This window comes from Coregonus lavaretus, assembly GCF_964263955.1.
Source record: "Coregonus lavaretus genome assembly, contig: HAP1_SCAFFOLD_4803, whole genome shotgun sequence".
In the NCBI taxonomy this organism is placed as follows: Eukaryota; Metazoa; Chordata; class Actinopteri; order Salmoniformes; family Salmonidae; genus Coregonus; species Coregonus lavaretus.
The window spans coordinates 1-18,264 of record NW_028161466.1 but is presented as its reverse complement, the minus strand read 5'-3'; the positions used below and the strand labels follow the sequence as shown (position 1 = coordinate 18,264).

General features: G+C 42.8%; 1 pseudogene across 1 annotated transcript in view; it reads left to right on the top strand.

Moving 5' to 3' along the window:
- Positions 1-18,156, top strand: part of LOC311120644 (WD repeat and FYVE domain-containing protein 3-like) — a 46,321-nt pseudogene extending 28,165 nt beyond the window's left edge. The window contains exons 14-20 of the transcript in view: positions 1,404-1,498; positions 6,042-6,162; positions 6,275-6,492; positions 16,015-16,211; positions 16,520-16,654; positions 17,895-17,962; positions 18,045-18,156. The product of the transcript in view is annotated as a WD repeat and FYVE domain-containing protein 3-like (transcript). The remainder of the gene's footprint in view (positions 1-1,403; positions 1,499-6,041; positions 6,163-6,274; positions 6,493-16,014; positions 16,212-16,519; positions 16,655-17,894; positions 17,963-18,044) is intronic.
- The last annotated feature ends 108 nt before the right edge of the window (positions 18,157-18,264 follow it).

The following is an 18,264-nucleotide window of genomic DNA, read 5'->3' as shown; positions in this document are numbered from 1 at the left end:
ACACACCTTCACCAACCCCTACCACCTGCTACGGTATGTACAGTCCACACACACCTTCACCAACCCCTACCACCTGCTACGGTATGTACAGTCCACACACACCTTCACCAACCCCTACCACCTGCTACGGTATGTACAGTCCACACACACCTTCACCAACCCCTACCACCTGCTACGGTATGTACAGTCCACACACACCTTCACCGACCCCTACCACCTGCTACGGTATGTACAGTCCACACACACCTTCACCAACCCCTACCACCTGCTACGGTATGTACAGTCCACACACACCTTCACCGACCCCTACCACCTGCTACGGTATGCACAGTCCACACACACCTTCACCAACCCCTACCACCTGCTACGGTATGCACAGTCCACACACACCTTCACCAACCCCTACCACCTGCTACGGTATGTACAGTCCACACACACCTTCACCAACCCCTACCACCTGCTACGGTATGTACAGTCCACACACACCTTCACCAACCCCTACCACCTGCTACGGTATGTACAGTCCACACACACCTTCACCAACCCCTACCACCTGCTACGGTATGTACAGTCCACACACACCTTCACCGACCCCTACCACCTGCTACGGTATGTACAGTCCACACACACCTTCACCGACCCCTACCACCTGCTACGGTATGTACAGTCCACACACACCTTCACCAACGCCTACCACCTGCTACGGTATGCACAGTCCACACACACCTTCACCAACCCCTACCACCTGCTACGGTATGTACAGTCCACACACACCTTCACCAACCCCTACCACCTGCTACGGTATGTACAGTCCACACACACCTTCACCAACCCCTACCACCTGCTACGGTATGTACAGTCCACACACACCTTCACCAACCCCTACCACCTGCTACGGTATGTACAGTCCACACACACCTTCACCAACCCCTACCACCTGCTACGGTATGCACAATCCACACACACCTTCACCGACCCCTACCACCTGCTACGGTATGTACAGTCCACACACACCTTCACCGACCCCTACCACCTGCTACGGTATGTACAGTCCACACACACCTTCACCAACCCCTACCACCTGCTACGGTATGTACAGTCCACACACACCTTCACCGACCCCTACCACCTGCTACGGTATGTACAGTCCACACACACCTTCACCAACCCCTACCACCTGCTACGGTATGCACAATCCACACACACCTTCACCGACCCCTACCACCTGCTACGGTATGTACAGTCCACACACACCTTCACCAACCCCTACCACCTGCTACGGTATGCACAATCCACACACACCTTCACCGACCCCTACCACCTGCTGGAAAGACCTCTGCTTCCTACCCTTGTAGGTCACACATCTGACTTGGTTGTGACCGACACATCTTTCTCTTTCATAGGTTTGGCCAGTTCGTCTCGTCCACTCTGCCAACCTTTGCTGTGTGTGAGAAGTTTGTGGTGATGGAGATCGACAACGAGGAGAAGCTGGATGGAGGTAAAACACACATGCAGACTGAAGCTCAGCTGAGATGCATAATGCCTTGTCATAACGCACAAATCAGTGTTGTTTTTCAAATCCGTTTTGGAATACTGACTGTCCAGACAGCAAGTTACAAGTGACTAAATGGGATTTGTGTTTGTTCAGACAACAGTCATTTGCTGGCATGGCTAAGCTAGTTGTCAAGGTAACGACAGGTGTGTACGCAGTGGTGTAGGCTGATTGGTGCTCGTGCTTCCTGTCAATCAGAAGTTATGTAGCAAGCTAAGGTGACAACAATGCCTGGCATGGACGTTTCCCAGTTGCTTTGGATGTTCAAAATCATAGTGTAAGAACACTTTTTTTTAAAGCCTCAAAGGATAAGATGATCCAACTTTCAAAACATGTCATTTTTGGCTAGCCACAGCGGTCAACTAGCTAGCTTGGTAGCTGTTTAGCTTTCTAGCACATTCACTAATGTGTTTGTAAACTATTTACAAGCTAGTTAGCTACCACATGTTCTTGTAAAACTGTTAACAGAGTAGCTAGGAAACAACAAGATATGCCAAATAACAGTCTAAAAACAACTTGAGGGCAAATAAATCAGATTTGACCATTCTAACACACAAGTCTTATTGCCAGGAATCAGATTTGTATCACTTACGAAGGTGGTTTGAAATGTGGCTTGAAATATCAGATTCCATGTGCTTTTTGGCTGTTCAGACTGCAGGAAAAGAAAAATATTTGGAAATGCAAAAAAAAAAAAATGGATTTGAGTCACTTCAAACTGCCAATGTGAACAAGGCTTTTGATGAGACACGACCGTCTTAAGGAGTTTTAGAACAAAGTTTGTTTGATCTGAACGGTCTAGTTTTAGAACGTCTCATGTCGTCGTCTAGAGTTTCCAAGATTCAACTGGTCAAATCTTTAGCTAACGTCTTACCACGAGACAGATCCATTTATCCAATCAGAGAACGGTGCACTGACGTTCTGTGTTCAGTCAAGCGGCTAACTAGCGATTTTGCTGCACATACCTAGCCTAGCTTGGCTGATATTTATCTGACAAGTCACAGTGTATCCTGTTGCTGGTGCATATATTTCATGACACTCGTTTGCTACAACACTTTGCTACAACAAGTGGCAACTTTGTTTCAGAGAGGCAGCGTTAAACGGTAACGGTCTCTACTGCACGTCTCATCTTTTAATGGTAGGTTTATTTGAACAGTGAGAGATAGAATAACAACAAAAAAATCCAGAAAAACGCATGTCAAAAATGTTATAAATTGATTTGCATTTTAATGAGGGAAATAAGTATTTGACCCCTCTGCAAAACATGACTTAGTACTTGGTGGCAAAACCCTTGTTGGCAATCACAGAGGTCAGACGTTTCTTGTAGTTGGCCACCAGGTTTGCACACATCTCAGGAGGGATTTTGTCCCACTCATCTTTGCAGATCTTCTCCAAGTCATTAAGGTTTCGAGGCTGACGTTTGGCAACTCAAACCTTCAGCTCCCTCCACAGATTTTCTATGGGATTAATGTCTGGAGACTGGCTAGGCCACTCCAGGACCTTAATGTGCTTCTTCTTGAGCCACTCCTTTGTTGCCTTGGCCGTGTGTTTTGGGTCATTGTCATGCTGGAATACCCATCCACAACCCATTTTCAATGCCCTGGCTGAGGGAAGGAGGTTCTCACCCAAGATTTGACGGTACATGGCCCCGTCCATCGTCCCTTTGATGCAGTGAAGTTGTCCTGTCCCCTTATCAGAAAAACACCCCCAAAGCATAATGTTTCCACCTCCATGTTTGACGGTGGGGATGGTGTTCTTGGGGTCATAGGCAGCATTCCTCCTCCTCCAAACACGGCGAGTTGAGTTGATGCCAAAGAGCTCGATTTTGGCCTCATCTGACCACAACACTTTCACCCAGTTCTCCTCTGAATCATTCAGATGTTCATTGGCAAACTTCAGACGGGCCTGTATATGTGCTTTCTTGAGCAGGTGGACCTTGCGGGCGCTGCAGGATTTCAGTCCTTCACGGCGTAGTGCGTTACCAAATGTTTTCTTGGTGACTATGGTCCCAGCTGCCTTGAGATCATTGACAAGATCCTCCCGTGTAGTTCTGGGCTGATTCCTCACCGTTCTCATGATCATTGCAACTCCACGAGGTGAGATCTTGCATGGAGCCCCAGGCCGAGGGAGATTGACAGTTATTTTGTGTTTCTTCCATTTGCGAATAATCGCACCAACTGTTGTCACCTTCTCACCAAGCTGCTTGGCGATGGTCTTGTAGCCCATGCCAGCCTTGTGTAGGTCTACAATCTTGTCCCTGACATCCTAGGAGAGCTCTTTGGTCTTGGCCATGGTGGAGAGTTTGGAATCTGATTGATTGCTTCTGTGGACAGGTGTCTTTTATACAGGTAACAATCTGAGATTAGGAGCACTCCCTTTAAGAGTGTGCTCCTAATCTCAGCTCATTACCTGTATAAAAGACACCTGGGAGCCAGAAATCTTTCTGATTGAGAGGGGGTGAAATACTTATTTCCCTCATTAAAATGCAAAACTATTGTAGCCTTGTGTAGGTCTACAATCTTGTCCCTGACATCCTAGGAGAGCTCTTTGGTCTTGGCCATGGTGGAGAGTTTGGAATCTGATTGATTGCTTCTGTGGACAGGTGTCTTTTATACAGGTAACAATCTGAGATTAGGAGCACTCCCTTTAAGAGTGTGCTCCTAATCTCAGCTCATTACCTGTATAAAAGACACCTGGGAGCCAGAAATCTTTCTGATTGAGAGGGGGTGAAATACTTATTTCCCTCATTAAAATGCAAAACTATTTATAAAAATTTTTACATGCATTTTTTTGTTGTTATTCTGTCTCTCACTGTTCAAATAAACCTACCATTAAAATTATAGACTGATCATTTCTTTGTCAGTGGGCAAACATACAAAATCAGCAGGGGATCAAATACTTTTTTCCCTCACTGTATGTTATATATCGATAACAGTCACTTATTTAATAATTACCTCTTATCAGTCTCATTCTGAACGTCGCATAATCCTTGAACCTGCAAGAACCCTAACCTTATTGATGAATCAGAAATACACAAATTGGCTTAATTAATTATTTACCAACTAACAAAATAATAACTTTTTTTGAAAAACATTTTAGTCATTTAGCAGACGCTCTTATCCAGAGCGACTTACAGTTAGTGAGTGCATACATTTTCATACCGGCCCCCCGTGGGAATAACACAATACAAACACACATAGGTTATTGATTACTAACGTAATACAATTTAAAACAGGTCCCTAGTGGACTGTACTAACAATAGCATGAATGCTTGGGTAGTGGAGGGGTCAGAATGGAAAGGAGAGACAGAGATTCAAACTATCGTAGTTACTTTGGAAACTACGCTCACAGTAATCATAATACTTATGCACCCTAATAATCGCTCATTCGGATTAGAAATGCAACATGTATTTACGTGTTGCTGTCTTCGATAGTTGAGTTGATGATATAGGACTCTGGTTTGCCCACCAGAGATCTCAATGTCCTTGGTAGAGTTTCTGGTCGTAGTGCTGGTTAGAATGGATACTTCAGATTGTACCAGCGGTTGTCTGAGAGGGATTGTCCTCTCCTCTCTCGTGTCTTGAGTGAAAGTTCTCTAGACGACTATACATGCCAGCTGCAGACTGAGATGATAAGGTCTAGTGCATTGTCTCCTTCTTCACCTTGTGTAGAGGTTAAGAGTTTCAGAGTTTCTCCATTTCAAACCTGTGGACTAACGTCTCACGCTTCCTGGTCTTGTAGAAATTCAACCATTTTGTAACGTTTAGCTCACGCTTCACACATCTGCTGGTCTGAGGTGAATTTCGTCACGAGGCTTTTTATGCCCTCTGGGTAAAAGGGGCGTTCCATCATGTTCGTGCTCATCTGGACGTGGCCACTGCCTGAGAACAAATCAATATGGAAAACAATCATCTCATCTAGAATGCTAAAATCACGTTGTTATCTTCACAAAAGCATTATTATACTTAATCATTCGTTTTATACAACAAATAGATGCAAACCTCATAACTGGGAAGTGTACCCCCCCAGAGATACAGTTATGTTGTTCCACCGTCTTTAATGACATCACAACATAGTAACGGATTTGACATGATTGTTCTTTAAGTCCCCACCAACCATTTCCCACATTCTTTTAAGTAGGAATATTGTTTCATTATCCACTTTTGGATGTTGGAGTCTAGGCGGGAAGACTTCCTTTGTTAACAAAGGGGTCCTTTCTTCCAATACTTCATGGCAAGGAAGAGAAAGTCTGCACGGTATTTATGACCGGTCATAAAACTGGACCCTCCCAGGAAAAGGGGGTGTTCAAACCTTAGCCTAGCCGGCCTGTTTGATCCTCAACCCATGAGGGCAAGTCATGACATACAACATTCTAAAACTAGCTAGTTCTATCTCGTCTCGACTGTTTGTATCTGAACTGGGCTTAAGTCACAGTTCTGTTGATTTTGTATTTATTTAAAAAAAAAAATGTATTACTTACCTTGTGTTCCAGGTAATGATGATGACTTTGGGGGTCTTCTGTCGGCCAACCTGATCCTGTTGAGGAACAGACAGCTGGACATCCTCCTCAAACTGCTGTTCACCACCAAGGAGAAGTGCATCGTCAACGCACAGTATGTATGTCTCTCTTGTCTGTCTGTCTGTCTGTCTGGGTTTCGACTGGCTGTTTGATGTTTATGTGTGTGTCTGACTGCGTTGTGTGTTTAACCCCTCCACCCCCAACAGGGCATGTGAGGAGTTGGTGTGTACCCTGGGTTTTGACTGGCTGTTAATGTTCATGGAAGAGCACGTCCACTCCAGCAGTGTGACAGCAGCTTTGTGGATCCTGGTGGTTCTGCTCAGTAACCAGCCCATACTGACCCGGTTTAAAGAGGGGCTGACCGGAGGAGGATGGTTGGACCACACTGACTCTGTCCTCACCAATAAGATCGGTACCGTGCTGGGTGAGTCGACCTGTATAAATAGAGGTTAAACACATAACAATATGCTGCAATAGATCAGTTACTTATGGATGTAGAACTGAATATTGCTGGGAAAAGTGAAATATCACTAACTTCTACAGGGGCCTGTCTGTAAATCAGGAAATCGTGTTGTCATCACGATAAGGTTTTCTTCACTGGGAATAACAAACTATCACGTGTAATGACTTAGCGGATCATAAGAAAAGACAATCAGTCTTTACCTGCTAAAAGAGAAGGAATATAATATATATAAATATATTGTTTACAGTAAACTCATTCAACAATTTTCAATGAAGTTGTGTGGGAAAAGGACTGGGGGGGGGCGAAATATACTTCTCCCATGGGCAAAGAAACTCAAAAGGGGTGATGATATTAACAATCAGTTCAAACAGATCCGCAAGGAAGGTGGATCCTTTGAAATATGCTATTGGGACCATAAACAGATTTGTCTCTTTTTAATCTATATGATCCATGCTTCTTTGAAAATATATATACACATTTATCGAGTTTACAGGCAATACGTGATTCAATTATTATGGTGGGAGATTATAATGCGGTTTTAAGTACCTCAATGGACCGTAAAGGAAATCACACTACAAACTATCACCCTGCACTTAAGGAAATTAAGAATATTATGGATGTATTGGAACTAGTGGTTACATGGAGGTTTAATATCCTGACCTGGCGGAGGCTCAATCAACCTGGTCGTCTTGACTACTTTCTTATGGCGTTTTCGCTGGTACCAAAAGTTTAAAAAGAGCGTTGATAGGGGACAGAATGCTGTCAGACCATCAAATAATTGGTAACACATTACTCTTACAGGATTTCCGGGAGGGCGAGGATATTGGAAATGTAATCAAAGCCTACTGGATGACAACTTGTTTTTAACCAAGACAGAATGATTTCTAACTGACTTTTTCCGACATAACAGCAGATCCCCTTATTGTATGGGACACTTTTAAATGTGCCTTCAGAGGCCGTGCAATTCAATACGTTTTTTTTTTCTTTTCAAAACAATTTAGGTCAAAAGAGTTCATCCTAAAAAAGGAAATAGAGGAACTAACATTACAGATAGATAGCAATAAAAACTCTAACATAGAGGCACAGAATAACTTAGAGGAAAAACAAAAAGAAATGGAGAAACTTATTCAAGAAACATCAAGTGCAATATATTATAAAAATAAAGCGAACTGGATGGAATATGGGAAAAATGCACCAAATTATTTGTAAATCTTCAACATAGAAATGCTACCAAAAGTAATTTACAGATACTTGTTACAAAGGACGGAGTCATCCATGATTCACCAAACGAAATTTTTAAAGAAGAAGCAAAGTACTTTAACCGTATGTTTTCATATCAGTCTCCTCCATTTCCACTAACAGAAGTTAATTGTAAGGATTTTAATCCCATTAATAGTGTCAAATTAACAGCTATACAGAAAGACTTATGTGAAGACCTAACTACAGAGGAGGCACTTCTAGATGCAATGAAAGCCTTCAAGTCTGGGAAAACTCCAGGCATATACCAGTTGAGGAATATCAAATATGTTTCGATGTACTCAGGTACGTTAGGTCCGTTATTAACATGTGTTAACCACTCCTATATAAATGATAGACTATGAGATACTCCGCAAGAAGGTCTGATTTCACTATTACTGAAACAGGACCCAGGTGGGAAATATAAAAGATCCAGTCCACCTAAAAAAACTGGAGAACCCTTTACACTTCAGTGTTGTGATGCCAAAATCCTAGCAAAATGCATAGCGCATAGAATTAAAAAGGTATCGTCGGACATTATTCATCCTAATCAGACAGGTTTTTTACATGGGCGATACATTGGAGATAATATAAGGCAAGTACTGGAAACAATAGAACACTATGAAAAATCTGGGGAAACCAGGCCTGCTATTCATAGCTGACTTTGAAAAGGCCTTTGATAAAGTGCGACTGGAATTTATACAGTGGGGAAAAAAAGTATTTAGTCAGCCACCAATTGTGCAAGTTCTCCCACTTAAAAAGATGAGAGAGGCCTGTAATTTTCATCATAGGTACACGTCAACTATGACAGACAAATTGTGAAAAGAAATTCCAGAAAATCACATTGTAGGATTTTTTATGAATTTATTTGCAAATTATGGTGGAAAATAAGTATTTGGTCACCTACAAACAAGCAAGATTTCTGGCTCTCACAGACCTGTAACTTCTTCTTTAAGAGGCTCCTCTGTCCTCCACTCGTTACCTGTATTAATGGCACCTGTTTGAACTTGTTATCAGCATAAAAGACACCTGTCCACAACCTCAAACAGTCACACTCCAAACTCCACTATGGCCAAAACCAAAGAGCTGTCAAAGGACACCAGAAACAAAATTGTAGACCTGCACCAGGCTGGGAAGACTGAATCTGCAACAGGTAAGCAGCTTGGTTTGAAGAAATCAACTGTGGGAGCAATTATTAGGAAATGGAAGACATATAAGACCACTGATAATCTCCCTCGATCTGGGGCTCCACGCAAGATCTCACCCCGTGGGGTCAAAATGATCACAAGAACGGTGAGCAAAAATCCCAGAACCACACGGGGGGACCTAGTGAATGACCTGCAGAGAGCTGGGACCAAAGTAACAAAGCCTACCATCAGTAACACACTACGCCGCCAGGGACTAAAATCCTGCAGTGCCAGACGTGTCCCCCTGCTTAAGCCAGTACATGTCCAGGCCCGTCTGAAGTTTGCTAGAGTGCATTTGGATGATCCAGAAGAGGATTGGGAGAATGTCATATGGTCAGATGAAACCAAAATAGAACTTTTTGGTAAAAACTCAACTCGTCGTGTTTGGAGGACAAAGAATGCTGAGTTGCATCCAAAGAACACCATACCTACTGTGAAGCATGGGGGTGGAAACATCATGCTTTGGGGCTGTTTTTCTGCAAAGGGACCAGGACGACTAATCCGTGTAAAGGAAAGAATGAATGGGGCCATGTATCGTGAGATTTTGAGTTAAAACCTCCTTCCATCAGCAAGGGCATTGAAGATGAAACGTGGCTGGGTCTTTCAGCATGACAATGATCCCAAACACACTGCCCGGGCAACGATGGAGTGGCTTCGTAAGAAGCATTTCAAGGTCCTGGAGTGGCCTAGCCAGTCTCCAGATCTCAACCCCATAGAAAATCTTTGGAGGGAGTTGAAAGTCTGTGTTGCCCAGCGACAGCCCCAAAACATCACTGCTCTAGAGGAGATATGCATGGAGGAATGGGCCAAAATACCAGCAACAGTGTGTGAAAACCTTGTGAAGACTTACAGAAAATGTTTGACCTGTGTCATTGCCAACAAAGGGTATATAACAAAGTATTGAGAAACTTTTGTTATTGACCAAATACTTATTTTCCACCATAATTTGCATATAAATTCATTAAAAATCCTACAATGTGATTTTCTGGATTTTTTTTTCTCATTTTGTCTGTCATAGTTGACGTGTACCTATGATGAAAATTACAGGCCTCTCTCATCTTTTTAAGTGGGAGAACTTGCTCAATTGGTGGCTGACTAAATACTTTTTTTCCCCACTGTATATAAATGCCTGGACTATTTTAATTTTGGACAATCTCTTATACAATGGGTTAAAGTTATGTATAGTAACCCCAGGTGTAAAATAGTAAATAATGGCTACTTTTCAGAAAATATTAAATTGTCAAGAGGAGTAAGACAAGGTTGTCCACTATCGGCATATCTACCAATAATATCAAGGTGCTAGAAATCCATGGCTTAAAAACATTGTACACTGACAATTCACGTTTTCTTTTAAATCCGCAATTTGGATCTGTGCACAGCGTCATAGAGGATCTAGATAATTTTTCTAACCTCTCTGGATTAAAACCGAATGATGATAAGTGTACCATATTTGGTATTGGATCTCGAAAAGATACAACTTTTACATTACTGTGTAGTTTAATAATAAAGTGGTCCAACGGTGAAGTGGACATACTGTGTATTCATATCCCGAAAGAAAGAAATGATCTCACTACAATAAATTTTTTTATAGAAAGTTAGCCAAATTAGATAGGATTTTGCTGCCATGGAAAGGACAACACCTGTCTATAACTGGAAAGAAATATCCATAATAATTCATTTGTCATATCCCAGTTTACCTATACAGGGGGGGGGGGAAAGTATTTAGTCAGCCACCAATAGTGCAAGTTCTCCCACTTAAAAAGATGAGAGAGGCCTGTAATTTTCATCATAGGTACACGTCAACTATGACAGACAAATTGAGAATTTTTTTTCCAGAAAATCACATTGTAGGATTTTTAATGAATTTATTTGCAAATTATGGTGGAAAATAAGTATTTGGTCACCTACAAACAAGCAAGATTTCTGGCTCTCACAGACCTGTAACTTCTTCTTTAAGAGGCTCCTCTGTCCTCCACTCGTTACCTGTATTAATGGCACCTGTTTGAACTTGTTATCAGTATAAAATACACCTGTCCACAACCTCAAACAGTCACACTCCAAACTCCACTATGGCCAAGACCAAAGAGCTGTCAAAGGACACCAGAAACAAAATTGTAGACCTGCACCAGGCTGGGAAGACTGCATTTGCAATAAGTAAGCAGCTTGGTTTTAAGAAATCAACTGTGGGAGCAATTATTAGGAAATGGAAGACATACAAGACCACTGATAATCTCCCTCGATCTGGGGCTCCACGCAAGATCTCACCCCGTGGGGTCAAAATGATCACAAGAACGGTGAGCAACAATCCCAGAACCACATGGGGGGACCTAGTGAATGACCTGCAGAGATCTGGGAGCAAGTAACAAAGCCTACCATCAGTAACACACTACGCCGCCAGGGACTCAAATCCTGCAGTGCCAGACGTGTCACCCTGCTTAAGCCAGTACATGTCCAGGCCCGTCTGAAGTTTGCTGGAGTGCATTTGGATGATCCAGAAGAGGATTGGGAGAATGTCAAATGGTCCGATGAAACCAAAATATAACTTTTTGGTAAAAACTCAACTCGTCGTGTTTGGAGGACAAAGAATGCTGAGTTGCATCCAAAGAACACCATACCTACTGTGAAGCATGGGGGTGGAAACATCATGCTTTGGGGCTGTTTTTCTGCAAAGGGACCAGGACGACTGATCCGTGTAAAGGAAAGAATGAATGGGGCCATGTATCGTGAGATTTTGAGTGAAAACCTCCTTCCATCAGCAAGGGCATTTTATTTTTTTATTTTTTTATTTCACCTTTATTTAACCAGGTAAACCAGTTGAGAACAGGTTCTCATTTACAACTGCGACCTGGCCAAGATAAAGCAAAGCAGTGCAATAAAAACAACACAGAGTTACATATGGGGTAAAAAAACATAAAGTCAAAAATACAACAGAAAATATATATACAGTGTGTGCAAATGTAGCAAGTTATGGAGGTAAGGCAATAAATAGGCTATAGTGCAGAATAATTACAATAGTATTAACACTGGAATGCTAGATGTGCAAGAGATTATGTGCAAATAGAGATACTGGGGTGCAAAAGAGCAAAATAAATAACAATATAGGGATGAGGTAGTTGGGTGGGCTAATTTCAGATGGGCTGCGTACAGGTGCAGTGATCGGTAAGGTGCTCTGACAACTGATGCTTAAAGTTATTGAGGGAGATAAGAGTCTCCAGCTTCAGAGATTTTTGCAATTTGTTCCATTGAAGATGAAACGTGGCTGGGTCTTTCAGCATGACAATGATCCCAAACACACCGCCCGGGCAACGAAGGAGTGGCTTCGTAAGAAGCATTTCATGGTCCTGGAGTGGCCTAGCCAGTCTCCAGATCTCAACCCCATAGAAAATCTTTGGAGGGAGTTGAAAGTCCGTGTTGCCCAGCGACAGCCCCAAAACATCACTGCTCTAGAGGAGATCTGCATGGAGGAATGGGCCAAAATACCAGCAACAGTGTGTGAAAACCTTGTGAAGACTTACAGAAAACGTTTGACCTGTGTCATTGCCAACAAAGGGTATATAACAAAGTATTGAGAAACTTTTGTTATTGACCAAATACTTATTTTCCACCATAATTTGCAAATAAATTCATTAAAAATCCTTCAATGTGATTTTCTGGATTTTTTTCCTCATTTTGTCTGTCATAGTTGACGTGTACCTATGATGAAAATTACAGGCCTCTCTCATCTTTTTAAGTAGGAGAACTTGCACAATTGGTGGCTGACTAAATACTTTTTTCCCCCACTGTATACTTATGGCCCTGCCTACACCTAACAACTTGTTTTTGTAATTATATGAGTAAAAAATATTCCACTTTATTTGGAAAGACAGAGAAAATTAAACGGGCCTATTTATATAATGAATATGAATTCGGAGGGCAGAAATGATTTAATATTAAAGCATTGGACCTCTCACTAAAGGCTTCAATCATACAAAAACTATACTTAAATCTGAACTGGTTCTCTAGCAGATTATTAAGAATGTGTCACCCCGTGTTCTAGAATGGCCTTTTTCTCTTAATTCAGGTTACAACCTGTCACTTTCGGTTATTTTAAAATAAAATAATCAAAAAAATATTGCTATTTTTAAAACAAGCAATAGAAAGCTGGTTGCAATTTCAGTTGAATCCACCAGAAAAGACAGAATATAAATTAGAACAAATATTATGGTTAAACTCAAATATCCTAATTGATAAATAAAAAAAATAGAAATGTAAATAATATATAATCTGTTATAAAATATTCATAATCTTTGTAAATTATATCATAAATAGGACTGGTGTTGTTATTCCACACATGCAGTTAACGCAGATATATGGAAATGTCTTTGCTCTTTCCAAAATGTCAACCAACTGATTGCAGCGTTACCGCAAAAATGGAGGAGGCAAGTGGAAGGGGGGAGAAGGTTAGGAACTTGTCTGTCGGCTCTGTATTAAAGACCAAAATTGCCTAAAGAAAATTGTGATGAATAAAAAAGTATACCAGTTGTTTCATTTAAGGACCCAAAAATTGACAATTGCGCCATACAGGTTGGGGGGAGATTTTCGATATACCCATTCCATGGCACATGGTTTATGAACTGATATACAAAATGACGCCGGATTCAAAACGCAATACTTTTTCAATTGATAGTCCCACTAAGCGCAAACCAGATGGGATGTCGTATCGCTGCAGAATGCTGTGGTAGCCGTGCTGGTTAAGTGTGCCTTGAATTCTAAATACGTCCCTGACAGTGTCACCAGCAAAGCACCATCGCACCTCCTCCATGCTTCACGGTGGGAACCACACATGTAGAGATTTGGACTCATCAGACCAAAGGACAGATTTCCACCGGTCTAATGTCCATTTCTCATGTTTCTTGGCCCAAGCAAGTCTCTTCTTCTTATTGGTGTCCTTTAGTAGTGGTTTCTTTGCAGCAATTCGACCATGAAGGCCTGATTGACGGGGTCCCCTCTGAACAGTTGATGTTGAGATGTGTCTGTTACTTGAACTCTGTGAAGCATTTATTTGGGCTGCAATCTGAAGTGCAGTTAACTCTAATGAACTTATCCTCTGCAGCAGAGGTAACTCTGGGTCTTCCTTTCCTGTGGCGGTCCTCATGAGAGCCAGTTTCATCCTAGCGCTTGATGGTTTTTGCGACTGCACTTGAAGAAACTTCTTGAAATTTTCAGGATTGACTGACATTCATGTCTTAAAGTAATGATGGACTGTCGTTTCTCTTTGCTTATTTGAGCTGTTCTTGCCATAATATGGACTTGGTGTTTTACCAAATAGGGCTATCTTCTGTATACCTCCCCTACCTTGTCACAACACAACTGATTGGCTCAAACGCATTAAGAAGGAAATAAATTCCACAAATTAACTTTTAACAAGGCACACCTGTTAATTGAAAGTAATTCCAGGTGACTACCTCATGCAGCTGGTTGAGAGAATGCCAAGAGTGCGCAAAGCTGTCATCAAGGCAAAGGGTGGCTACTTTGAAGAATCTCAAATATAAAATATTTGATTTGTTTAATACTTTTTTGGTTACTACATGATTCCATATGTGTTATTTCATAGTTTTGATGTCTTCATTATTATTCTACAATGTAGAAAATAGTTTTAAAAAATAAAGAAAAACCCTTGAATGAGTAGGTGTGTCCAAACTTTTGACTGGTACTGTATATTTACAGAAAAAATATATTGGGGGATTGGAAATGATGCAGACAATTACACTGATAGAAGCCGCAATTTATCTGCAATATTAAAGCTGATCTAAAAATAAAAACGATCACGTTTCATAACAACGACCTGCACTCCAGATCGCCAAATCAGCCAATAGATGGTATGGGCATACTGTCTGTATTGTCTTGACCAAGTATATATATATATATATATATATATAGTTCAAATGTCCTCAAAGTACACCGTGCACCGTCAGATCAATATCCTTTCCTCCTTCAACTACATCCTTCTCCTCTCATCTCCCCACTTGTAGCACCAGGCGGGGCCATTCCATTGCCATAGCAACCTCACTCACCTCACTGTTTTGAGCAAGACGCACAATCTCTCCCAGGTTAAGCGTGGTTCGATTGTAACTCCTAAATTGACAGTGCGTTTTTACAGCTAACTAGCTACTTCACATGCTTGATATTGTCTCTGGTGTTATTGTGCGTAGCTACGTTTTCTAGCTAGCTAGCTAACCAGCCAGCCTGTCCAGAGAGAGAGAGCATTGCATTGTGGGTTTTGTAGTTGACTTGAGCTCCCAACATTTTTCCACAACAATTATATGATTATATCGACAAAATGCAACATTCTTTCACAACATATATTGTTCTCACATACAGTATTGGCGTTATTTAACAATGCAAATCATAGGTTAAACACTATGATCGGAAATGAAGTTGCGAGCTGTCAATGTTTTGAGCCCTAGTTGCACCACACTTTCCCAAACCATCTTGCTGTTCAATGTGTAAACTGGTGTTTTAAACTGGTGTTTTAAACTGGTGTTTTAAACTGGTGTTTTAAACTGTAGTGCTTTGTGTTTTATGTTGTAAATGTGTCTTCAACTCTGTGTGCTTTTTATTTTGGCCAGGTCTCTCTTGTATAATAGATTGTTAATCTCAATGAGACTAACCTGGTCAAATAAAAGTCAAATATTGGTTTTGAGTTTCCTTTAATCTCAAGTATTAGTGGTTTTGATGCCATCTTGGAACAGGTCTCCCTGAATAGAATAGAATACTTTATTATAAACTGGGTGGTTCGAGCCCTGAATGCTGATTGGCTGACAGCCGTGGTATATCAGACCGTATACCACGGGTATGACAAAACATTTATTTTTACTGCTCTAATTACGTTGGTAACCAGTTTATAATAGCAATAAGGCACCTCGGGGTGCCAATATACCACGGCTAAGGGCTGTATCCAGGTACTCCGTGTTGCGTCGTGCAAAATAACCAGTTAGGCACTAGTCTAGTATTTGTGGACCCATTTTTTTTATTTATTCTCTGGGCCATTCCTCAGCCTCTTCTTTCGCCTCCTCCACAGGCTTCAACGTGGGCCGTAGCGCTGGCGGGCGCTCCACCCTACGGGAGATCAACCGAGACGCCTGCCATTTCCCAGGGTTCCCTGTTCTGCAGACGCTGCTGCCGAAACACACCAACGTCCCCGAGCTCTACTTTCTGCTGATGGCTCTGTTGCTGCAACAGCCCGTCACAGAGCTGCCAGACAGCCTCCATGTACATGTTAGTTATCATTCTACTAAAAAAACTATTTTCCATCATACTATCCAGCCAGTGTTTCCCCTAGCTAGATCATTTCCCAGGTGGGGCGTAGCACCCACCAAAACTAACAATCCATGGCCTCTTTTGTTTCTTAATACAATTATACCAATAATTATACCTTTGACAGAAACGTGGTCCTGTCGTATTAGTATATTATAGTATTAGTAGTATAATATAGTATTGTAATACTGTATATAATATTAGTACAGTATAATACTGGTGTATGGTGTGACTGAGTGTTACCCCAGTCTCTGTTTTCTGTGTCTTAGTTTGACCTGGACTCCATCTGGACCTTTATCTTCGGGGTCCCTGCCTCCAGCGGCACCGTAGTGGGATCCATCCACGGCGTCTGCACCGAGGCTGGTTTCCTCTTACTGGGGATGCTGAGGAACTTGCTCAACCTGGTGAGGAGAGAGGAGGGATAGAGGAGAGAGGAGGGATAGAGGAGAGAGGAGGGATAGAGGAGGGATAGAGGAGAGAGGAGAGATAGAGGAGGGAGAGAGGAGGGATAGAGGAGAGAGGAGGGATAGAGGAGAGAGGAGGGATAGAGGAGAGAGGAGGGATAGAGGAGGGATAGAGGAGAGAGGAGAGATAGAGGAGGGAGAGAGGAGGGATAGAGGAGAGAGGGAGGGATAGAGGAGAGAGGAGGGATAGAGGAGAGAGGAGGGATAGAGGAGGGATAGAGGAGAGAGGAGGGATAGAGGAGAGAGGAGGGATAGAGGAGAGAGGAGGGATAGAGGAGAGAGGAGGGATAGAGGAGAGAGGGAGGGAGAGAGGAGGGAGAGAGGAGGGATAGAGGAGAGAGGAGGGAGAGAGGAGGGATAGAGGAGAGAGGAGGGATAGAGGAGAGAGGAGGTATAGAGGAGAGAGGAGAGATAGAGGAGAGAGGAGGGATAGAGGAGAGAGGAGGGATAGAGGAGAGAGGAGAGATAGAGGAGGGATAGAGGAGGGATAGAGGAGAGAGGAGGGATAGAGGAGAGAGGAGAGATAGAGGAGAGAGGAGGGAGGATAGATAGAGGAGGGATAGAGGAGAGAGGAGGGATAGAGGAGAGAGGAGGGATAGAGGAGGGATAGAGGAGAGAGGAGGGATAGAGGAGAGAGGAGGGATAGAGGAGAGAGAGAGGAGGGATAGAGGAGGGATAGAGGAGAGAGGAGGGAGAGAGGAGGGATAGAGGAGAGAGGAGGGATAGAGGAGAGAGGAGGTATAGAGGAGAGAGGAGAGATAGAGGAGAGAGGAGGGATAGAGGAGAGAGGAGGGATAGAGGAGAGAGGAGAGATAGAGGAGGGATAGAGGAGAGAGGAGGGATAGAGGAGAGAGGAGAGATAGAGGAGAGAGGAGGGAGGATAGATAGAGGAGGGATAGAGGAGAGAGGAGGGATAGAGGAGAGAGGAGGGATAGAGGAGGGATAGAGGAGAGAGGAGGGATAGAGGAGAGAGGAGGGATAGAGGAGAGAGAGAGGAGGGATAGAGGAGGGATAGAGGAGGGATAGAGGAGGGATAGAGGAGGGATAGAGGAGGGATAGAGGAGAGAGGGAGAGAGGAGAGATGGAGGACAACTCAGCCCTAGTCCCTTTTCCATGTAGCTTAGCTGCTGGATCCCACATCTACCACCAGACGACGTTGTGTTTGTTTGTGTCCCACTAGCCCTGGCAGTCTGAAGAGGAGGGGTCGTGGTTGAGGGAGTACCCGGTAACTCTGATGCAGTTCTTCAGGTACATAGAATTCAATACAAATATAATAATAAGAATATAAGAGTTAAGTTCTAAGAATAATTGAATGTGTCTGTATGTACAGGTACCTGTACCACAATGTCCCGGACCTGGCCCCCATGTGGCACAGCCCTGAGTTCCTCTGTGTCCTGGCTGCCTCAGTATTCCCCTTCAATATCAGACCCTACTCAGAGATGGTGAGACTGAGCTGTGTGTTAAGATATTTGATAAGGGTGTGTGTGTGTGTGTGTGTGTGTGTGTGTGTGTGTGTGTGTGTGTGACAGTGTGTGTGTGTGTGACAGTGT